Source organism: Coturnix japonica, chromosome 20 (genome assembly GCF_001577835.2).
Source record: "Coturnix japonica isolate 7356 chromosome 20, Coturnix japonica 2.1, whole genome shotgun sequence".
Classification (NCBI taxonomy): Eukaryota; Metazoa; Chordata; class Aves; order Galliformes; family Phasianidae; genus Coturnix; species Coturnix japonica.
In genome coordinates, this window is record NC_029535.1 from 618,781 (window position 1) to 640,879 (window position 22,099).

The following is a 22,099-nucleotide window of genomic DNA, read 5'->3' on the forward strand; positions in this document are numbered from 1 at the left end:
TCCAGCACTGTAATAAACCAGTGTCAGCTTTCTAAACTATCATTTGGTTTGGAGAGTTTTCTTGGTTATGGTAACAGTCCCATGGATCCACCAACACCAGCCAGGGCCAAGCTGGGGGGAAGGTAAGGGCCACATCTGTCTGTACATGGCCTCATGCTCTAAAGTGTCTGCTGTTTGAGCACCTGGCCTGGCCTTGGAGCTTCACCACCACCTGCCAAGGAGTACCACCACTCTGCCATGTGGATGTATACACTGCCAGCCCCATTTAGCTAGCCATTTCCATGCTAATTAAGTATTTGCAGATTAAAGAGAAACTCTAATCTCAAAAGAGGCAGCCCAATTTTCTAAATGAGCTTATGTTTTTCATATGGAGATCAACATGTTCTAACTATGCTCCATCTAAGTGCTCCAGGCTGCTAGATTCAGCTCTACTGCCACCATCTCAAATGGCAGTTCTCACTCCGTGCTCAAGTTTCTCTGCCTTTTTGTACCCATTAGGAGTGCCACACTGGCGCTGCCAGCCCAGCAGGCATGGCCACCCCCAGACAGGCATGTCCTGCAGCACAGCAGGTCCTGCAGGGCGTTCAGAGCTGTCTGGTTGCATTTAAAGACAGCGCAAAGCGGTGCCAAGAGCTGTGCTGTCCCTCTATGTGAGCAGCCCATCTTGCTGTGGCACGGCCTCTACAAAGCATCTGCTGCGAGCAATGACGTCCACGGTTACACAATTTGGGGCACATCAGGTTACCAGCATCTTCCCTAGAATTTATTGTTTTGCAAGAGCACAACATCCCTTACATCAGACTGAGCCCACATCACGCCTGGACTTCCTGGCATGCACACCTCTGCCTCTCCAAGAGCTGGAGCACTTGTGCACAAGCCAGAAACATGATCGGCAATTTCCACATCTGAACCAACACCATCCCAAAGCCAAGCAGTGGCCATGTGCCATTCCCTGCTCTGGGCTCTTCACATGAATGGCTGGGTTCTGTTCTGCAGCGGAAGGACTGACCTTCCCAGTGCAGAGGATGAGGCTCACAAGCTCCAAGCATCCTGCAGACACACAGCGCTCTAACCTCCAGATCTGCCAGCACAAACCTACCTTGGCTCATACGGGGAGCAATCACACAGCTCCATCAGAGCACGGCCCTGCACAGCAGTGCCCCTCTGTTTCCCCTTAGAAATGGGAGAAGAGATTCTCAAGATTAGCTCCAAGAAAACGTGAAAAGGGGTGTTGAAAATAAGCTGACTGCAAAGGTACAGAGAACTGGAGGAGGTCCAGACTTGTAAAGCCAAAGAGAGACAGACATATCTTCCCTGCTCCAGAACACAGCTACTGAAGAACTCTGAACACACATTACAGAAATGCCCCAGGCAGGTCTGGGGAGGAAGGCAGTAACAGGTGAGGCCCCAGGCTAGCTCCTGTCAGCCCGTATAGGCAAAGCGCTCACAAGGCACCCAGGCTGCCAGCTGTGATGCACAGAGCCTTGGCTGTGACACACACCACGCAGCACCAAGGCAGCGTGCTGACACACCTGTGGTACCAGTCAAAGAACAACAATGTTAGGAGATTGCAGCAGGCAGGGAGAGGCTGTGAGCTAGGATCAACACCAGCATGGGCAGCAGCAGAAGGGAAGCCCCATGAAGTGCAAGGACCCACTAGGACAAAACTAAAGCTGCTACTGGGGCTGCTGTCAGGACTGCACCTGATGGACAGACAGATTGCTGTTGCTTATGTCCCACTGCATCTCAGGAGAAGAGGATCCTGGCACAACAGCCAAAGCACCTTCCCAAACTTTCTACCACACAATATCTCCAGCATCCAGGTTCCTGCTTGCTGAACACCATCTGCTGAAAGCCTAGCACTGGGCAAACAAAACGCACACATCCCCAAGTGCAATCTGCAACTGATGCACAGGCTGGGCAACACACTCCATTCATATGTGCAGATGCAACAAGACCTGATGTCCAGTTAGGAGATGCACACTACAGCATCCGGACTGCAGGAGAACAAGAAGCGCCTGGGCAAAGCAGAGCTGGAATGTGCTGGAGCAGCAGGTACACCACCTGTACCCAGCAACATCCAACATCCATCCCTGTGTGCAGCAGAAGAGGTGCCAACCAACACCCAGGCACTCCTGGAAGCAGCAGCTGCACTCTGCAGTGCCCGCTGCACCACAGCAGCTCCTGCAGTTGCTCTGCACTCCTGCCCTTCGGTAGCTCCCACCTCAGCCCTGCAGTGCTCCACCAGTGAGCCACCACCTGCCAGGCAAGGGTTCCACAGCTCTGCAGGCAGCACATCCTTTCTGGCTCCTACAGCAGCTCTGAATCAGAGAAACAAAGCACATGGTTGATCGAGTGAACATGTAACACAAGCTCTGTTGGTAGGAGCTGTGTGGAATCACCCTGGGCACAGCTCTGGCATCACCATCTGCCAAGATGGTCAGTGGTGCCACACAGAGTAAGGAGGAGACATAGGCCCTGACTCCCAGCACCATGCCATGTGCCTAGGGCTACACTGAGAGCAAGGCCAGTCACAAGCCTGGCTGAAGCTGAAAATGATGAGACATGAGGCCCTTCTGCATCCAGACTTCCACAGCAAACCTTTGCTTGCAATCAGCAGTTTCACTGTGCGTTTGCTGCTTACAGGAGTTGGTGAGGCTGCCTGAAAACAAGCAGGGCAAATTTGGAAGGACTCAGCAGTATTTTTTTTTATCTTGGGGTTGCAGAGACTGTGCTCCAGTGCAGGACACCTCAGTGTCAGAACACGCAGATCTTCAGGGCCCCCTTCACCACCAAACAGGTCTCAGTAAGTTCAAATGTATTTTGGAGCAGTTTCAAAGTCAGCATTCAAAGCAGTCCCCCAATTTCACAGGATAAGCACATTTTTTGTCTGATTCTGAAACTTAAAGGACAACAAACTCACAAGGAATGTCCTCTAGTAAGAATTTCATTTACATAGCACATTGCTAAGGTCTGCAGCCACAGCGAGTGGCATTTTCCTGCTGCATTGGTCTGTACAAGTCCTGGGGCAGCACAGCAGCACACAAAGCTCCAATGGCACCGTGTGTTACCCTGCTGTCCGGCTTCCAGCATGGGAGGTGCTTCATTTCGCCAAAGAAGAATGAGTAATTTCTAATACTCATCCCCTCACAGAATCACAGAATCACAGAATTACCCGGGTTGGAAGGGACCTCAAGGATCATGTAGTTCCAACCCCCCTGCCTAGCAGGGCCACCAAACATACACATTTACTAGATCAGGTTGCCCAGGGCCCCGTCCAACCTGGTCTTGAACACCTCCAAGGACGGGGCATCCACAACCTCCCTGGGCAGCCTGTTCCAGGACCTAACCACCCTTCTAGTAAAGAACTTTCCCCTAACATCCAACCTAAATCTTCCCTCCTTCAACTTAAAACCATTTCCCCTAGTCCTGCTATTATCAGCCCTTTCGAAGAGTTTACTCCCCTCCTGGGAGTAAGTTCCCTTCAGGTATTGAAAGGCTGCAATGAGGTCACCTCGCAACCTTCTCTTCTCCAGGCTGAACAAACCCAACTCCCTCAGCCTGTCCTCATAGGGGAGGTGCTCCAGCCCCCTGATCATCTTTGTGGCCCTCCTCTGGACCCTTTCCAAAATTTCCATATCTTTTTTGTACTGAGGGCTCCACACCTGGACACAGTACTCCAGATGGGGCCTCACAAGAGCAGAGTAGAGAGGGACGATCACCTCCCTATCCCTGCTGACCACCCCTCTCCTGATGGAGCCCAGGATCCCATTTGCTTTCCGGGCTGCCAGAGCGCACTGCTGGCTCATGTTAAGTTTCTCATCTATCAGGACCCCTAGGTCCTGAACCTAGGGGTCTCCTGAACCTAGGACCCTCACATAACATTGAGCTCTAAGGTGGCTCCAGCAAGGCCTGCACAGCTCTGCTCCAGTGCAGCTCCTGTGGGCAGGAGGGATGCAGGACGGCTGGAACACAGCTCATGGGCAGCACCATGCTGTGCCCAGCCCAGCTGCTGCCTCCTACAATGGCTCCATCAACTGTGGGGATCAGCCCAGGGCCGCCTTCACCTTTCTGCAAGCTTTGCCGGGTCAGAGGACAGGCAGGCAGGAGGGAGAGCTCTCAGCATGCCACTCTTCCACAGTCTTGCTAGTTCTAAGAAAACGAACATGCTTCAAAGAGAGATCTGCTTTTCTTAAACCATTTTCCAGCACACCCAGGATGCTACAGTTTCACCCAAGGAAAACAAAATATCCAACCCTTTGCCTGCCCCATTCCCGCAGTGCCCACCCGCTCTGCCCTCCCCGAGCAGCCGCAGCATGCCCAGTCCCAGCACAGGCAGCACCAGCCCAGCACCAACACCCCTCACTGCTCTGCAACCCACTCCTGGCTCCTCTGCCATGAAACCTGCACAGGTCACCTCTAACAGCCACACAAGAGCACTAAAACTGCTTTACGGGCTGCAAAATCCATCACGCTCATGAAGCTGTTGACATTCTTTATGGCCACATGTGATGCCAGCTCAGGAGCTTCTTCCTTGCTCAGTGGCACCAACTGTGTCCCAGGCAGAGCCTCTCCCCAGGAAGCGACCATAGGATGGCTGCTGAAGCACTCAAAAGCTCCAGAACACAAGGAAGGCAGCACAAGCACTGACAGATGAACTGCAAGCTGCTGCTGCAGTACAGGAGGAGCCCTACCTGACCCTACTGCATGCTAGCAGCAGCACCCAGACCCAAAGCCTGGATCCAAACCCAGGGAGAGGCACCTTCATACAGCGACAGGCATCCTCCATCGCCCTGCATGGTAGGATGACACCGAGTCAAAAAAAAAAGTCCGAGCTGTAGTAGGAGCAGGGCTGAAAGCTGACAGAAAAGTACCTGGGAGCTGCCAAGGGAGCTGGGCTGGGAGAAAGCATCAGTCCAGGAAATGACTTGGAGTATGTCCCTACAGCTCAGATGGGCTCCTGGGGCTGGCAGGGAAGCAAGGCAGGGAGCAGCCACAGGGAGCTGAGGGCTGCCAGGAGCACAGCACTCCTCAAGGAGCCTTCCACACAATAGTTAGGGTTGAATGATGGAAGACAGAGCTTACAGCTGAGCCTGGACTGAGGCTTCAACAGCAAAACAGGGGCTACCAAGAGAAATGGTGGGATGGAGGTCACTGTCATAGCAACGGTCACGGGGCCTTTCCTGCTGCTCTACAGGAAAGTGAGAGCAAGGTGAGTGCTGCGGCTGGGACAGAGAGCTGGGCTGTAGCTGGATTATGGCTGGAAAAGTGGCTGCTAGGAGAGCTGGGCTGGGACAGCTTCCACCTGCGTTTTCACACCTAGAGCTCAGACCAAAAATGAGGGCTAGGGCTAAGGCTGACAGAAGGTGGAAACGGGCTGTCAAGACACCATGGCTGGGAATAATCTTTTCCACGGCAGTCTCTTCAAAAGGTTCAGCTTTCAAATTAGGGTTAGGGTACCACTGAGGGAAGGGACAGCACAGAGAACCAACTGGAAATGGGCTGCCAAATCCAAGTGGGAGCTGCAAAGAGACCTGGGCTTAGAGAAACCTCTGGGCTGGAAACGGTTTTGCAGTCTTGTCTGCCACTCCTCCAGAAGGGAGGGACAGGGCTGGGATAGAGAAAGCCCAGAGCTGCTGACAGAGGGGTGCTGAAAAGGAGCTGCCAAAAGGAAATGCTGCTGGGAGCCCCACGCCAGGGGAAGCCTTTGGTCTGTGAAATGGCTCCAGGGGCATATCCAAGGGACAGGACTGCAGGATGAGAGCTGCTGTTCAGCTCCTAGGAGTGGGCTGCCAGAGCAAACTGGGGGCTGCTGAGATGCTGGGAAGAGAGGAGTGTTTCATGTGTGCAATGCCCAGTGGGGTACCATCCTCATTCAGCAGGAAAGCAGGGCTGGGCTGGAGAAAAAGACAACTTCTCCATGTAGAGTAACACAAAGCAGCCCTACAACCAGGATCCTGCCCACCTTCATTCAGGTGCAAAGGGAATAAGAGCACAGTGACAAACAGCATTGTTTTTAAATCAAATGTTTGTTTTCAGACTGATCCTTTGCTGATGCTGGCTGAATTTTTACAAGGACAGGTAAAACATCAAATTCTGCCTTTTTCTTCCTCAAAAACAACATTCATTCTCATTGAAACCTTACAAAAAAGGCAGCCTGAGGCACTGCAAAGATTTGCACTGCAAAACAGTGAGAGCCAGCTGTGCAGAGCAGCTCCAGCACACAAAGCACCAACACCACCTAAGATGGAATTATATTAAAATGTATCTTGTGGGAATGAGCTGTAATTAGACTGGCCCACAAGTCTGATGATCTTCACAACCAACGAGCTCAGAACATTGCATGTGTTAACAAGCAGAAGACTGTGCCTACAGGTTATGTATTCCAAGAGCAGGCGATGGGATGAGTCTGCGCCATCCACATTGCTCTCAGGTGACGCCCTACTTGCTTTCTGGGAGGCTGCTGGTGGGCTCTCACTTGTGAGCTCCAGCTGATCTCACAGCACATCCAAAACCAAGGGATGCAAGCCCTGCGATCACCAGGATACCTGCCACCCACCAGAGGTGCCCTCACACAATGTCTCATTGAGCAGCAGGGCTCAGCCCAGCAGACCAGTCCTTAGGGTGCCAGCAGGACATGCATATGGTACAGAGGCTTGGGGCTTGATTCCCAACAGCAGTGCACAGTCCCAGAGCAGTGAGACGAATAGCATGGCACAGCCCCATCACTTCCCCAATATACACCCAGCACCCCTCAGCCCATCCTGACTGCTGGGCATGACCCCAGGACAGCACCAAACAATGGACCAGGCCCCTCAGTAACCACAGACAGGCCGAGCACGAGCTCAGGATTCAGGCTATCCTTCCCTCATTGCACATTTTCACCAATATCCCTTTAAGAGTCCTGTGATCCAAATGCCCAACGCATCAACTGCCCCCTGCCACAGAGGTGCTCCAGAAAGAAAGTTTTACTCCTTACCATTATCCAAAGAGCAACTTTCACTCTCTGTGGGGAAATCACACCTGTGGTGTGGCCGAGGAAGCCAAGCTGCCCCCAACAGGCGTGGGCACAGCCCTGCCATGTGCCTCCCACCCCCAGCCAAAGGGGCTGCAAACTCAGACAAAGCAGAGGTCTCAGTGTCTACAGAAAGCAGTGGCATTTTCCCAGGAAAGCTCCTTATTGAGAATGGACAAGAAACTTTTGCTTTATTAGACACACATCCCTGCAGCACAGTGCCATTTTCAGCTGCCTGTGAGAGGCAGGTGGCTTCCCTATTCAAAGGGGAGAGCAAACAGATTTTTATCTGCAGAACTAAGCTGCAGCCAGGAAACAACGTATGCAGTTATAACAAAAACCAACCCAAGTGCCAGATCCCCAGAGACCACTGATCCTTTTCAGACAGACAAGCAAGAGGGGTGTGCAGCTCCTCACAACGGAAACACGAAGCGTGCCAGGAGACGGGATTCTGGGATCCAGCAGTGCTCACAGGGCACCTCCTGAAGGGCACCATGGGTGCCAGGAACACCAGTGCTCAGACACCCACCAGAACCTCCTCTTTCCACTTTCTCGAGATCCCCGGCACAGGAACACACCTCAGGCTCCCATGATGTGGAGTGGCACAGAGCAGAAGCAGGCAGCAGCCCAAGGCCGTGGCCACAAAGGCAGCGAGAAGCATCACACCTGCAAAACCCTGTGATGCTTCCCACCAGATGGGAGGTGCAAACCTCCCTCGCTTCCAAAGCATCATGTGGATTCTTTTTCTCCTCCCTCCCACAGCTTTGATTATGAAAAGGATGCCTTGAAAATTCAGATCCCAAACAGGCACAGCACGTCACACTCAGCCCCGAAGGACAAGCTGGAGAGGCAGCAAGACAAAGAAGAGATGAGAATGGCACAGCCGTGCTGTGAAATCACTGATGTTCAGCAGCAGCTCTGCTCTGCCACAGAAAGCAGCGCAGCTCCTCAAAGGTTGGGCACAGCTTGGAGGAAAAGAGATGAGCCAAGAGGACTGGGTCCCAACCTGCCAGCAGTGACTGGGCTCAAGGACTGCAGCCAGCCCACGTCACTTCTGTGTTAGGGTCAGGCTTCATGTGCGGCCTCAGCCTTTCACCTCTGCAGAGCTGAGGCACTAACACTGCCGAGGACAGGTCAGGGCTATGTACCATTTGCAGCTGACAAGAACTAGGCACAGCCCAGGCACCAAGCAGCCACCTGTCCTACCTGACACATTCACACTGCATGCGGGCAGCAGGAGGAAACCTTTGGGTCCACCTGGGACAGAGCAGGAGCAGAGCTCCAGACCTACCCTGTCCCGAATCCACCACCCGGATTGACCAGCACCCTTCTCCAAGTCACCAAGGAGCTGACAGACAGGCACACAGCACCCTGGTCCTGTCTGGCTCTCACTCCCTCACCTGCCCCCGTTCCTAAGCACGTCTCATCTCATGGGGCTCTGGGAGCTCACAGACCAAGGATCTGTGGTGCAACCCAGAGAAACCCAGCTGTTAAACCCTGCAGGCTGCCTGGAAGCAGGGGCTCTGTGTAGGCACCTCGCTGCCGTCAGATGAGACAGCTCCTGCTCACCTTGCAGCCTACTGATTGATCTGGGGCTGATGCATTACCTACCTGCAAAACCCCAAAGAGCCAGGGGAGGGGGAAGGAGCAACACTTCTCCCAGTTCCTCCCATCCAGCCTCCAGCAGGCTCAGCTCAGCATGGCTCAGCAGAGCCCCGCAGCACGCTCAGAACCAAAGAGTTTCTCCATGGGATGCTCCAGAGGTGCCCAGCCCCGCCAGGAGCTCCCCATCTGCAGGCTGTGGCAGCAGCAGCCCCACACCAGGCTCACTCCCTACAGCCCACTGCAGCGGGGCTTCTTTGTGCGGCTGCAGCTGCTCCACATCAGCCATACTGAGAGCCCAGGCAAGGAGCAGTCCTTGGTCTCCACACGGGGCCCAGCAGGCAGAGCGCTGCTGGGGCGTGAGCCCATGGCACAGATCCTGTGGGGCGGTGAGCTGCATTCCCAGCCCTCCGCAGTGCCTCCCCCACATCCTGCCTCCAGCCCTCTGCTGGGGGGAGAGAATGCAAATCTTGGGTTGTAATTCTTCCAAGTTAAAAATAACCCAGTAGTTTAGTGAGAGAGAAGCAGCAACAGCGAGGCAGGGGGCTGGGGAGCCTGCAAGCTTGCTGCAAGGCAGCTCTGGCATACATTTTTTCCTTCCCAAGCACAGGATACAGCAAGGCAGCCTCCCAGCTCTGCACACACAGCTGCAGAGACCCAGACCCCTCCAGCATCCCAACCTTACTGTGCAGCCAAATATGCTTTGCATCAAAGCTGCCCCCAGGACCCCATACTGCTCCCAGGCTCCAGCAGGACGGGGGCACAGACCCTACTTTCCTGAGCAAGGACACACAGGACAGCAGTAAGGGGAGAGAGGGCAGAGAGCAACCAAAGCCAGGTGGGAACACATCTCACATGGGTGCACATGTCCAGAGCAGGCATGCAGAGCAGCACACCACGGTGGGCCCCAGGGCAGGTGGAGCTGCACTCCCAGCAGCCTTCTGTCCTTAGAATATTTTCAGCTTAAAAAAAACAAAATGAAAAGGCAGAGGTGACCTCTAAGGTCCCTTCCAACCCACACGAGACTATTACTATTACTATTAGGGGGAATTAAACAGTACCAATGCATGTGACAGTCCTACCAAACACACCTCCCCAGTGCACCTAGCTCCATCCTACCCCATGGGGCAGGCAAGGAACAGCCATAGCCTCCTCACGCCATGGGAGAAGGAACACAACACTGACAGCAGCGCAGGGCTCCCAGCACAGCGTTCCCCCCAACAAACAGGTTCAGCAGCACTCGGCCCCAGGCAGCCCCCAGTCCAGGAGCAGCAGCCATGTCCAAGCACATGGGACAGTGCCACTGCCCACACTCCAGGGAGGCTGTGCTGGCACACAGCGAGCAAGAGCGGGGTGAGTGCAGCCTCCAGCCATCAGGCTCACGTGGCAAAAACGGTGATAGCTCCTTTTAGGAGTTTTCAAATGCAGTTCCTAACTCACGACTGTAACCACAATGACCTTCAGCCGTTACTTCAAAGACATGCAGTGCCACGGGGCTGGGGACAGAGGCTTTGCAGAGACTCCAGCGAGCATAGCAGCAAACAGAGACCAACTGCAAGAGGGAAAGCTGTATAAATGCCAGAACCTCCTTGGTTTTGTTCACTGCAGGCACACAGCAGAGCCCAGAGCAGCACCGCCTGGGCAGCCAGCAGCCACAGGAGCACACAGCTGCCAAAGTGGGGGAGATGGAGCCGGAGCTGCTGAGCCCCAGCTCTCAGTGCCTTTCTGAGCAGCCTGCAGTGCTGCGGTTCAGAGCAGGGACATGCCTGCTGCCAGCTGCACTGCTGGCACTGGGAAGTGGCTGGGACTGGGACAAGTTTCCCAGGACGATGTCGGTGGCCTTCGACCAGCTGGCTGAGTCTCACTCCACACAGTTGCTCATAAGCCTCTGGCAGTGGATTTTAATCTTCAGCATTAGCAGGGCAAAAAAGCAGAAGGAAAATAAAACAAAAGCTAACCCCTGCAGCTCTGTACCTGTGCAGGCAAGGGAGAGAAGGGAGCGGGAGCAGCCTGCCCAGCCCTGCAGCCAGGGCCAGGAGCTCAGGGCATGCATGTCTGCAGGCAGCTGGGTGCGGCGCTCCAGCTCCTACCGCCACACTGCCCAAGCCCACCACAAAGCACAGCATTCTCCAGACCTTCACTCCCCATTAAATGCAAACAAACACTGGTACAGCATTCAATCCAGGCCACCACATAGGCAAAATGAACCCTAAGCTACCCCGGCTGCCAAATTGTAATTAGACGGTTCTATGCCACCAGCACCATGTTTTCCCTCCAGCTATTCACAGGCCCAAGCACGTCCATCAGCAAGCCAAGGGAAGGACATGAATCACATGCCCAGGGAACAGACACGCCAGTGACCATGGAGCCTATCCACCTCTTCCACTGTGCTCTCAGGATTTCATTTCCTACTCCAAATCCTGTGGCTGAGCAGCCTGCAGTATGCTGCACCCCATGCTGCTTGCCCGTGGTGCCCTGTGCCACAGGAGCTGCCAGGCTCATCAGCAGGAAGGCATCCCCTCTTGTTCATCGAGAGACTGCACACAAACCTGCCCAAGGAATGGGCACATGCAAAGGCTGCCAAGGAGGCTGCATGAAGCCGAGGATCAAAACACACATATGACAATGCAGCCCTGACAAAATTTTAGGTGCGAACAGGCAAAGTAGCAGCTCCAAGGACACGCTCTTCATGCTGGAAGAATGCATGGAGTGGATGACTGGTAACCCCAGTTAGAGATGGGATCCCAGACTTGACTCCTACAGAAGGACCACTCTTCCCAGCAGCACCCCAAAACCCTGAATGTTTGGGCTGAGGTCCCAGCTGGCCTCTTTGGAGGCTCCTTACAGCAGGCCCAGCACCCAGATGCTTTCTAGACACCAGGAGGGATGGAGGTTTCTGCAGAAACAAGCGCCCATGCACTCAGCACATTTTCCTCATCCTTTTTATCTTCGACTCCAAGCATTCTTCAGGCTTCAGTCAGCTGCCCAAGGCCACCCTCAAGGTCACAGGGCCTGTACAGATGCCACCAGGCACACGATTTAGCCCACAGCACCTTTCTCAGTGCTGCAGGTATGCAACAGACATCTCACCCGGTAGGTCTCGACAGACACAGTTGTAAGAACCTTTGGTAAGGCTGCTGCCCAAGAGCCACGCATCTAAGAGCCGTCCCAAGGCAGGCAGTCACAAAATGACAAAATTTCTGAAAGCAGACGTCCTTCTCTCTTGCTGTTGTTGACATCCTGCACAGCAAACTCAAGCTGTCAGAAAGCTGCTTTGCCACTCTGCAGCCTGCTCCTCAAAGGCAATCAGAGCCCTTTGTGCCTCTGCCTTCCAACCGTAGAACTGGGATAAAAATCAGCCTATGCAGCGGGGCTGCTGAGAGGACGAGGAAGCACTTGTGATACCCCTCAATCCTGGGCTGTGCGGATGGATGAAGAGAACACCTGACAGTCCAATACAGACCCCCAGCAGGGATGGCACAGCAGCTCCAAACACTGACACTGAGCCCACTTCAGAGCCCAGTCTCCCCAAAGATTGCTCCTCCCGGTGTTTCTGTCTGTCTTCTCCAGCTGAAACTCCCTGCTCACAACCTGCCTGGAGACATGGTGGCCCCCAGTCCTGTTTGCTGCTGTCAGCAGCCAGCTTTAAGCTCTCCCTATGCCTTCCCAAGGCAGGGTGCAGAGCAAGGCCACATGTGAGGGCTCATACTGCAGTCCTGGGGTTCAGGAACCAGAGAACTGTGGTAGTGGTGGGCAGAACAGGGCAGGCCTGAATTCACCATGCATGTTGAAGGCCTCAAGCTGTACTTTAGTGTTTGGTGAGCGAGTAGCCCTCTTTAGTGGCAAGAAGCACTGCCAGCCCCGTCCCACAGGTCTCAAAACTAAGGTGATGAAAACTGCTCAGCTTGGTCTGTGTTCCTGCACAGTGGGTGGAGGTTGGAGGGGCAGCAAAAAGGACCCCGGGAGAACATCCCCTAGCACAGGACATCTCCAGCACCACCATGACAGCCAGAGGTCACTAGCTTGATGTAGCCGCAGGCCCCCACCCCCACACAGACGGGGGCTGGCTGCCCACACCCTGCCACTGTGCTAGAGCCAGTAAGGTGCTGTCCTGAACAGCCATGGCCTGAGGGTTTGCTGCATGCCGTGGTGAGGTCCCACAGCTCATAGCATCTGGTCCGCCTATGTAACCTTGGAGAAACTAGCAAACATCAGCCCAAAATAGCAACAGATAAATCTGCTGTTCTACAGGCCCAAGAACTTGCATGCTGCGGCATCGGGGCTGTTCCTTGACTACTTAAAGTACAAGGAGAGAATGCAAAATGTAGCAAACTCTTCTGTTCCAGCACAAAGCTGAAGTGCCTCTCCCAGGCTGCTCATGGTCCTAAGGCCAACATCCTCCAGGCTGTGCTGGCTGCATCCAAGCCTCCACTCCAGCTGCTTTGCTTTGCTCTGCCATGGCTGTAACTCAGCTGGTGCTTACCTCCAAGGGATTCAGCTGATTATAAATTATAACCCTCTGGGATACAAGTTCTTCACAATCTCAGCTTAATCTACTTTGAAGAACAGTCTCCGGAGTTCAGGCACCATCTGTAAGCTGACATCCCTCTCAATCATCTCCATGCTTCCTTGTATTTGTGTCCTTTACGCCATCCCAGGAACTCCAGCATGAGAGGAAGAGAGAAGTGCCAAAAAAATTCATCAGTCCCTCCTGTGGGAGTGCTTGGATTTCAGCAGCACAGGGCATAGAACCCTCCTCAGTCATAGACAATTCCTTTATACGCTTGAGTACCCTTTTTGAAGACCTGCTCAAAAACACGGCCAGTAAACCACCACCAGATGCACACACTGAGCAGCCCCTTCCTGCCCCAGCTGGAGTTCCGCATGTGCCCAGAAGCAGAGCGCAGCCCATGCTGCCCTGCTATTACCACAGAGCACTGTGTCTGCAGTTCCTTATTCTGTGCACAGCAATCCTTCCAGCACAGGAGAGCTGCTACAGGAAGCTGAGCTGCTCCCACCCAGGGCACAGCTGCAGAAGGCAGCACCCCTGCCAGCTGGCACATGTGGCATCACCTGCACTGCAGTGCCACCATGCTCTTGTCCCTGCTGCCCACCAACTGTCATCTCCTCTGACATGCAGCACTATGAAGGAAAGGTTGGAGCCTCTGGACACAGCAGCACTGCCACACAGCCTCGCTTCATAGCCCACACTTACTGCCTTCACAGGCCCATACTAATGTGGTCTCTCCTCCTTCAGTACCTGGACGAGCAACTAATTTCTGACCCTTTCCTGAAACAGACATCTCAGTAAGGCCTCCACACCTCCTGCATTTCATGGCAGTGAGGCATCTCCAGAGGAAGCAGTGCACAACAAGGCCCAGAAACGTGGTCCTGCTCCAACAGACCCTGCATTCCCAGAGCAGAGCAGGCCATGAGCTCCTCAGCCCCAGCATCAACCTTCACCTGGCAGAGCCCAACCAGGAGCTGAAGAGCAGCGCATGCAGAGCCAGAGCTCAGTGCCCTGCCAGATGTGTGCACAGCTGCACCTCCTCAAACACACACAGGGCCTCGTATAGCTGGGGGGGCTCCAGGAGGCCACTCTGGATGGAACAGCAGCTGCGACAGCTCCAACAGCGACCACTGCTGCCTCTGGCTCCCAGACGCATGAGCCCACTCCCTGCTCCAGAAGCATGATGTGGACTTGGCCCAGCTCCAGCCCTGTTATTGTCAGGCAGAAAGTCCTGCTCCCCCAGTAAGGAGTTGGAGTGGGCACAGGGCCCGGCCCACAAATCTGTAACCACCTCTTCAGGAATCGGGGGAACCACAAATCTCAGCCCCCCCACAGACACACAGGTTGTGCTGCATCCAGCCTGCCTGCAGCACAGTGCGCTGAGAACAAACAGGGCACTGCTGCTGTGTGTCGTGAAAGAGAATCCTGCCTTTATACATGCACGAGAGTGCATGCTGGGAAGAGCTCCGATACCCTGGAGAGGGGCACTCTGCGGGGACTGACAGCTCTGAGGAACAGGACTTTGCCATGAGCAGCAGCAGAGGAGCACACAGACAAGGGCAGGAGCTGCAGGCCGCTCCATCCTGCTGGGTGCAGCTGGGATGCACCATGCACATATATAGAAGTCACCAAGGAATGTTGCTCACATGAGTGAGATCTTCCATCAAGTAGCATGTCACACACTTCATTTTATTTTAACTCCATTGCAAGTTCAACCAAAGAGAATGAAACACCTGGGATTAAAGGTGCCCTGCAGACAAGTCCTGAAGAAGGTAGCAGTTCATACAAAAATAGCAGCTTTCACAGCACATCCACAGCAAAGCACTAAAGTTTATTCTGGTATTCGGGACTGACTTTAATTCTGCCTCAATGCATATATATAACAAGACATTAGTATTTCTTGGAGAAGCAATACTTCTGTTACCTATAAGGCAAGAAAGTGAACATCCCCGGTAACTTGGCATCCCCTTGGTCCTGCATGATGCACACCCAGCACAGCGCTAACGCTGGGAGTCACCTGCACAGAGGAGCAGTGGGCACAGGATCCAGCACAAGATGAAAAACAGAAACACACTGGCAAGAAAAAAACTTCCCTCCCTGCCTCCATGACAGCTGATGGGTGCTTTGGCAAATGGAACTTCTTTGGAGGAACTCAACAGTGTCCATGCAACAAAAGTGCATTTTAGCACAATACCAAGTCACTGAAGTTCTCAGCAGTGGCTGCTAACATGCAGTACCTTGTAGCCAGTCCTTCCATTACTGCCTCCTCCTTCAAAGACAAAGTGAAATTCCCTGTGGGAGGCTCTCACATCCTAGGAGAGCTTTTGCAGTCCTCACGGCTGTAGCTGCAGCCCTTCTCATAATCCACGGCACACTTTCAATGCAGGACATGAGGTTTTGCAGCCCAGCTCACCTCCCTGCGCAGGCTTTCGCCTCAGGGTCCCTCCCGGCACATTCCTGCATGTCCTCCTAGCAAGAACTCCTGTGCAGGAGCTTCCCAGCTGCAGCTTGAACCCACGAGATAGATACCTTGCTCCCCCTGCCCCTCTCACAGGGACACACAGCTCTGCTGCTGCACAGCATGGGGCCAGGTAGCTCCAGCCTGTCCGGCACTGCCTCCTCCTGCTTCAGGCAGAACTGGGCTCACATATCCCACACTTTCAGGGTAACATTGAGGAAGAACAAGTATTCTGCAAATTCTTGCACATACAAGCTTCACCTTCACCTGCTTTCAGCACAGAAGAGACAAATGCTTAATCTCATCAGTTAAAATGCAGCTGAAAAACATAAAGAACCTGAGTAGATAAAAGTACCTATACTGGTGCAGCAGCAGGACCATTCAGTCAGGGCAAAGGCAGGAATACAGTAAGGAGAACTCCCAAGCTACGTGTGTGCTGAGCCGCTGTTAATAACACCATCATCAGACTGCTACTGAGCAGCATCCCTCGCAAGGAAAGCAGGGCTGGAAAATGTGAGGTGGCAGCCTCCAGTGCCTGCACTACAAATCCAGTGGGGACCAGACACTCAGTTCCCACACTTTTTGCTTTCTCTTCTGGACAGGAGTGCATTGCTCCCATTAGAGCAGGATCTATACTTGTTACAGGCTGGGAAACCCCTAGAGGTAGCAGCTGCAGCACAGATCAGCATGCACCCCTTAACCTCAACGTAACACTTCCTCTCCAGAGGAAAAATCAGAGCATCTCACTGACCTCCTGGCACCAGCCTGGCACAGCTGCGGCCCCACCAGAGGCACGGCCCCACCAGAGGCACGGCCCCACCAGAGGCACGGCCCCACCAGAGGCACGGCCCCACCAGAGGCACGGCCCCACCAGAGGCAGCAGGAGCCCCGCAGCAGGAGTCCCACATCAGGCAGCACCTCCTGCAGCACCCACAGCGTGCTCCCCAGACATCCCGCCCGACCTCAGGACCTGCCCCAGCCCAGGTATTTCCTGCTGCTTTGGCTGCCCGGCCACCAGCACCGTAACAATGCTAAAAATTAATAGCCACACATTGGCGGGTTAGTAGGCTGCACACCAGATTTTCCCATATAAGGGAAAGTTGAAGGCATTGTCCTATCACATGGAAAACATGTTGCACCAGCCTGAGATAATAGAAAGCAAAATCAGAACCTCCTCGTGTCACAGGCGGACACCCACAGAGCACATTTCTTGCTGTCGGTTTGGGCCATTCCCCACGGCCCCATTACTCCCTGCTGGCTCCTGCCTGCAAAACACCGGAGCTCAGGGCTGCACAGCAGTACTGCTGCACTGCCACCATTCCAAGGGTGAAGTCTTGCTGTCCCATTCTTTTGGGGTGCTGAGAACCCACCACATCAAGCCTCCATCTCGCTGCTCAGCCAGGAGATCATTCACCCCGACCCACAGTTTGTTTGCTTCCAGCAACAGCCTCTGGACCCACAGACATGGATGAAGCGACAGCTTCCATCCTGAGCAGGGAACAGGACAACACTGGAGAAGCTCTTCCGCTGTTACTTACGTGGGCCATGGGGATGAGCCTGCTCAGCTCCCACATCCAGGTGACATCCAGCTGCTGCATTTGCCAGCGTTTCCTTACAACTCCCTGCAATGCCTGCCTTCCAGCCCCAGAACATCGAGTCCACATTCCTGTACTAAGGGCCAGCTCCTGGTGCGAGGCTGATCAGGCTGCTCCCTCCCTCGCAAAGCAGCTCCTCCTGCAGACCCACGAGAGAGGTGCTCTTATCTCCAGGAACCCGAGACAGGCCAGGCTGGCACAGCCTCATGCAAAAAACAACGGCCTGCTCCAGCAGCTGCACGCTCAGTCTCGTTGTCTCACCCAAAGCCCTCCTGCTCGTGCAAACCCTCCTTGAAATAACACTGAAGTGAAGCGCTTTGTATCACCTACCTATAAAACTTTATTGTCTTCAGAGAAGCATTTAAGAATATTAAAGATGTCTCAAGGAAGAGTAAATCTTAAAAAAAAAAAAAAAAATTAAATTAAAAATACTGTAAGACTGCACAACTAGAGGGGAAAAATGGTAAAGCTTTGCTTCCTGTTAGTGAAATATAGTAGAAAGCAGTCAGGAAAATAAGAGATTCCTCTGAGAGCTCACTAAGCCACTGGAGACCAGCAGCCCCCAGACTCACAGTGAACACTGTGCCTAATGATGGCATAACTGAGGCCAGCTGCTCCGTGAGCTCAGGCTCATCCTCCTGCTGCCAATGAGGAACCAGTGGGCAGGGACAGAACCTCAAGCCAGCTTTTGCTGCCCAACTGGACAGGACAGCACAGGTATAATGGAACCTAATGGCACCTTCAGCAAGAGCTGCACATTCCCTGCAGACCAACAGTGCCGAGCAGCAGTGCAAGAGCTGCCTCCATCCCACAGATCCACGCAGGGTAATCTGTAACACACCTGCAGAAAGGGGCTGCAGCCCACAGAGCAACCAACGCCAATGTATGGAGGAACGAGACAACAGGCAGAAACCAACAGCCACAGACACGGGATGGTCTTCAGACTTTCCTTAAGTGAAAACAAACCACAAAGATCAGCCTTTCTCCAAAGGTTCTTTCTGAAGTTGGCTTTTATTGGATGAATAACAACACACGGTGTCAGTTCTGCCACAGGGGATGCCACAGACATTCTGGGAAGATGCAGCCCCACCACTCATCAGCTTTACAGCCAGAAGAGCAGAAGGGGCAGCACGCAGAGAGCCTCAGCCCAGCACCGCTGTGTGCCTGCCGGCTCTGCAGGGGAAAACTCAGCAGCACGCCCAGCACTCCAGCAGGACCCACAAGTCCAGGCAGCTGCACTGATTCAGGGGTGACAGGAAGAATTAGCTTTCCAAAAGCAAACAGACAGCAGCATTAAGTTTTATGGCGGAAGAAGAGTTGATTTTCCACTAGACAGCAGGGGAAGAAACCCTACATGAAAACAATCCAGTTGGAGGCCAGAAGGCTCAAGAGAAACAACCCATCTATACTCCAGGAAGAACATACTCCCAGAGCAAAAATGTGCTGTTATTGCTTCATCCTTCCACAGCTGGACCCAAACAATTTCTCTGCAGAGCAGCAGAGCCACACTCCCACATGAAGGAGGTAAACAAGGCGAGCATGAAGGCACCAACTGCCATCGGCCCAGCACCAGCACCTCACTGTGGGAAGGATGAGCAGCTCAGCTAGCAACAGCGCAACCCCGCCGACCCCGCAGCAGCTGAACGGACAGAGGAAGCAATGCCAAAGATCTGCACGCAGAAGGGCCAGAGATAAACAACCGCATCTGACACTGACACCCACACCTGGCTGCGGGCAGCGCCGGGGGCCGGCACACACCTACGGGAACTTCACGTGAGCACGGCGAGCGAACCGCAGCACCCCACCCCCGTCCCTGTATTCCCTGCGTCCAAAAGAATTTGCTGCAATTCTCAAGCGGGGGGGGAGGAAGAGAGAAAGACATAACAGCTTTTTAGCGCCGGTTTGGGGCAGCGCTCGGTTGAACACCAGCGGAGGGCTGGCACAGCACGGCACGGCCCTGCACAGCACAGCACGGCACGGCACGGCCTCCCGGCTCAGCGCGGCCATGCGGGGCTCAGAGCGGCCGGCAGCCCCGACAACCCCAGCGCCGCGACCCCGGCGCCCGGCATCGCCTTCCTCCGCTCCGGCCGCGCGTTCCCCTCCGACCCCGCGGTCCCCGCCGATCCTCGCTCCCACCCGCGTTGCCCGCCGGGAAGAACCGCGGCACGAACGCGGCAAATTCCGCGACGTCGTCATCGGAGCCGCACGGACGCAGGGGACGGCGGCGGCGGACTGCGGCGCTCCGTGACACGGCCGCAGCGTCACCGCAGCGCCCGGCAGAGCCCGAGCCCCAACGCGCTTCGCGGCGCCGCTCCGCGCGCCGTTTCCCCCCGCCCCGGGAGGACCCCGCGCCATCCCCGACCCCGAACTCCCCGCAACGCGGCCCCCGTCGGCCCGGGGGCGGGGAGGGCGGCGCGGAAGAAGCCGCGGGGCGCCCCCGCCCCCCGGGCCGCCCCTCCCCGCGCCCCTCCGCGCCCGGCCCGGCCCCGCGCCCCAAGGACGGCGCCGTGACAGGGCCGGACCGGGCCCCCTCGGGACCCAACGCCGCCAACGCCGCCGCCCGGCCCCGCACCGCCCGCCGCCACGCTCGGCCCCGGTGCCGCCCCACAGCCGCCCCCCGTCCCACCGCCGTCCCCGGCGGCGCCGCGCGGGAGAACCCGAAAGTTGGGGGCAGAACTCACCTAAAATGGCTCCCCGGCAGCCCCGGCGCCAACAGCCATTATTTGGTGAAGTTTAGCCCAGCGCCCTGCAAGGACACCCGAACCTCGCCCGGGCACGCCCCCCCCGCGCACCCATTGGCTGCCCGCGGCCGCGCGCCGCTGCCCATTGGCCGCCCGGCCCGTCAGCCGCGCGCCGCTCGCGCCAAGCTTGGCTGCAGCGCGCCCGCGGCCCGCTCCATTGTGCTGCTGTTTGCGCCGATGAGAGCGCGGCTCCCATTGGACGCGGCGCCGCCCCCGCGCCCTCCGCGTCCGCGCAGACCCGGATGTGGCCGCCCCGGGGCGTCGCGCCGCGCCCGGTACCCGCGGCTGGGGACGGGGGGCAGCAGCGAGCCGTTATTATGGGAACCGGGAGTCGGGCTGCGAGCGCCACGGGCCGCCGTGCCCTGCCGGGTGTCGGGATGGATGAGACCGGCCCGGGCTGAGCACGTGGTGCTGTGCAGCCGAAGGACGGGGATGGTGCTCGGGGAGCATCACCTGCAGAGCGCGCCCACTGCTCACAGCAGCACGCAGGGAGCGGGAGCCGCGCCGTGCTTCGTGGCGGTGCTTCGTGGCGGTGCAGAGATGAACACCGGCCCCGAAGCGCGGCTGTGTGGGAGCTAATGAGCTCCGCCGAGACTCGGGGCCGATGAACGCAGTGCAGCTCAGCTCTCGTGCGGCCGCGCTGCCCGCGGAGCCGTGGGGGAGCGCCGGCACGAGCTGCATCGCACCCTGGGAAGCTCCGAGTGTCCGGCCGCAGCTGGGCGGTGCTGCACGTGCCCCGAGCTCAGCGCGCAGCGTTACAGGTGCACTGCGGGGCTGCTTTCACCTTCACGTCGGCCCCTCGCACCCCAGCGCTCCTCCCAACGAGCCCGGGCTTCCTGCGCCGCGTTCCCCTTCCTGCCGCTTCGCCCATACCTGACCTTGGCCCCTTTTTCCTCTGTCCGTTTCCTTGCCCGCAGTTGACAAGCGGGCACTTCTGAGATGTACATTTTTGTCCTCCCTGTCCCCGCACTGAGATTCGCGTTCTGCACGTAGTTATCACCATGTGAACTGTTCCTCCCCTTCTCCCAGTCCTCCCGTTCCTCCTGAAGCCATTGTCTGTTTCTCTACCTGGCCGCTTCCCTTCTCCCATGCGCTGCTCAGCCATTGGACAGCTCCCCACCCTTCCCTGTATCCTCTGCCTCCATATGAAGAGCTCCTGTTAGGGCAGAATTAATTGTACCAGCTGTGCCCACCTCGGTCAGCCCTCCCAGCTGCATACCTGCAATTTCATCCCTCCAAAGTGGGACGCAATGAAAGCAGAATGTGTGATTTGATGATGGAAATGAATCCACTGACCCAGCCCAGCTCCTTCCTGACGGTCGTGGTGTTGTCATTTCGTTGTGCTGCTGACACCCGAGTGGCAGTGAGTGCATGCCCTCGTGTTACCACCTGGTTCCCTCCCACCACGAGTTCCTTTTGTCGGTGGCCCCACGGCATCCCCACACCAGTAAGGAAATCCCATTATGCTCTGCAGAAAGCAGAATTAAGTCTTGGGTATTCCCAGACCCTTTGGGGTGCAGGATGTCTCACCACCTGCAGCCATCGTTCTGCCCCATCCTTGGGCTCACTCCACCCCCCCACAATCTACTCTGAGGTAGTCAAATTTGGGGCTCTATATAAAGGACCATAACAGCATCCTTTGGCAAGCAGTCCCAGGCTGAACCCCTTGGGGTCCTCCCTTCATGGAATGCAGCCAGCTCAGCTCCTGGGCCTCATGGAGCAACCTTCACCACCTGCAGCGTGCTGGTGGGGCCTGCAGCTCAGACATGGGTCTGTATGGCCCCAAAGGAGACACGTTACTGTTACGTGTTTACCTTAAAATGAACATTAGCTGGAATCAGGAAGAGCACCACATAAATGAAGCTGCCTTCTCCCAGCACCTGTACTAGGCAACAGCAGCAAACACAAAAGAAAGCAATGAGGAAATTAAAGGAATAACACGGTCAGCTGGCTTCCACTGCACACTGCTGGGGAGGTGGGCAGAATCCTGCTCAGCTCAGGCTCCCTCGAGGCCAGTGCCCATCTCCTGTCCCATGGCCTGCAGGGAGGCTTGTGGCAAGCAAGGAACAATTGCCTGGGACCTGGGGCTGCTCACCTGTAGAATACAGCAGTGATTTCAGGGCCTGTGTTTAGCAGCCCTGAAGCTGGAAACCAAAGGACAGGATTTCCTTGGATGTG

General features: G+C 55.6%; 1 protein-coding gene across 1 annotated transcript in view; it reads right to left on the minus strand.

The window, feature by feature from the left end:
• LOC107322800 (chromodomain-helicase-DNA-binding protein 6-like) overlaps positions 1–19,989 on the minus strand; it is a 71,041-nt gene extending 51,052 nt beyond the window's left edge. Inside the window, 1 exon segment of the mRNA XM_015881235.1 lies at positions 19,862–19,989. The gene's annotated coding sequence lies outside the window, so the exon portion shown is untranslated.
• Between the last annotated feature and the right edge of the window lie 2,110 nt (positions 19,990–22,099).